This window comes from Rattus norvegicus, chromosome X (assembly GCF_021556685.1).
Source record: "Rattus norvegicus strain SHRSP/BbbUtx chromosome X, alternate assembly SHRSP_T2T, whole genome shotgun sequence".
Classification (NCBI taxonomy): Eukaryota; Metazoa; Chordata; class Mammalia; order Rodentia; family Muridae; genus Rattus; species Rattus norvegicus.
Window position 1 is genome coordinate 140,300,601 of NC_141554.1, and position 2,381 is coordinate 140,302,981.

The following is a 2,381-nucleotide window of genomic DNA, read 5'->3' on the forward strand; positions in this document are numbered from 1 at the left end:
CAGAATGCACTATATACACTTAGGAAATTGTCAAAGGACACATTTCATCAAATAATAATATAAGGTCTTGGGGCTGGGGATTTAGCTCAGTGGTAGAGCGCTTGCCTAGGAAGCGCAAGGCCCTGGGTTCGGTCCCCAGCTCCGAAAAAAAAAAAAAAAGAACCAAAAAAAAAATAATATAAGGTCTTGACTTCTCACAATGGAGAAGATATTTGGCACCCAGACCATAGCACTATCTTAGGTTTGTAGGGAAGAAAGGGATTGTGAAAGTCAGTTTTTGACTTGCAGTTGTCCTCATGGTTTGATGTAGATGCAGTTACATATTGTAGCCATTGTGGCTCCTCAGCTAACATCCTCCCTGTTCTGGTTCCAAAATCACTGAATGTACCAAGCAATAGGAATAGTAAACCACAACGTCCTTTACAGTGGCTGACTTTGTTTGGAAGAACACAAAGAACCAGGCTGGAAACCAGTGGGAGAACTCAGCTTTATTCCTGGGGCCTTAGACCTACGCTAAAGCTCCTTTCAAAAGAAAGGGGGGATGAAAAGTCCAGTTTCAACCTATACTTACTGTTTCTAATAGTTTAGATACCGGTGTTCCAATCCCTGACTATGTGGCCATCAGAGAGGGTGGTCTTCAAGTCCCATGACCACCAAGGGAAATTTCCATGCCAATCAGACATGATTGCAGGAACAAAACTTGCAGGCAGCAGATCAAACATTCCTTCCTTAGCAAATACCATCTGTTCTTTGACAAGGTAGTTGTGGTAACCATTTCTTTCCTTTTATTATTTATTAATCACTTTATTTGTTTACACTGCAAATGTTATCCCCCCTTCCCAGTCTCCCCTCCATCAACACCCCACCCCATCCCCTCTGTCTATAAGAAGGTGTTCCTCCACCTGCCCACTCCCACCTCACCCCTCTAGCATCCTCTTACACTGGGGTATCAAGCTTCCACCGGACCAAGTGCCTCCTCTCCCATTGATGCCATATAAGGCCACCGTCTGCTACATGTGCAGCTGGAGCCATGGGTCCCTCCATGTATAGTCATTAGTTGGTGGTTTAGTCCCTGGGAGCTCTGGAGGGTCCGAATTAGTTGATATTGTTGTTCTTCCTGCTGGGGAGGGGTGCAATCCCCTTCAGCTCTTTCAGACCTACCCCTAACTTCCATTAGGATCCCTGGGCTCAGTCCAAGGGTTGGCTGTATCTGCATCTGTCTTAGGTGCTGGCAGAGCCTCTCAGAGGACAGCCATACCAGGCTCCAGTCTGCAAGTACATGTTGCCATCAGCAATAGAGGTTGGGTTTGGTGTCTGTGGATCACCTGGATTGAACAGTGAGGCATTCTCTGCATGGCCTTTCCTTCAGCCTCTGCTCCATTTTTTGTCCCTGCATTTCCTTTAGAAGGGGCAGTTCTGAGTTAAAATTTTTAGATGGGTGGGTGGCCCCATCCCTCTACTGGGAGCCCTGTCTATATATTGGAATTGATTTCTTCAGGTTCTATCTCCCTGCTGCTGGGTATTTCAGCTAATATCATCCCCATTGGATCCTGGGATCCTCTCACATTCCTGGTGTCTGGGACTTTCTAGTAGTTCCCTAAGTTTCCCATCCCCCACTGCTATTTACTTGTTTTTGGTCTCCTAGCCCTCTGGACTTCACTCCTGTCTCAACCCATACTTGGCCCTGGCCCTGCCCCTGCGCTTTTTTCCTCCCCCACCCTCTCAGGTTCTTGCAAACATTTCCCATCCCAAGAGGAGGGGTGTCTAACAAGGTAGCAGAAGTCAGCATACTTCCCTATTTCAGATGTAAAATTTTAACTCACTCTATTCCTACAAAATGCTATAGTTTTTACACAAAGAGTGTTATTAGACTATCATAATACAGAATAGGGATTTGATTTCTTGGGTGCACGAATGCATATATAAGAGCAATATATACAGATATACATGCATAAAACTATATATTCCTTCTTCCCCTCTAGGCTAGTGAAACCTTCTTCCTTCCTGCTAGTCTCTGCTGACCACAGTCTGTATCCCTGAAGATAGGTTATTATTCTCTTAAAGGATCTTTCTAAGCCATAGCTCAGGACTTGTCATGGGTAATAAGTACATTATTCTTGTGCTATACAAGGTCTGCCTTCCCCATCCTTCTCCTGTCACACTCAATGATCTACTTTGGACCACCCCTTCAGCAGCACCTACTCTAAGACAGTCCCTAGGCTGGGAATCCCTTGGCTCTTGGTGCTGCCTTCCCCCAAAAAATTCTGTGAACATCTCTGCCCATGACGTTCCCATACTTTCTGCACATTGAGGAATTCCCAAGTCTACCCTGATTCTACTCAGCTTGTGAGTATAATTCTCCTCTTAGGGAACCTAAGAGG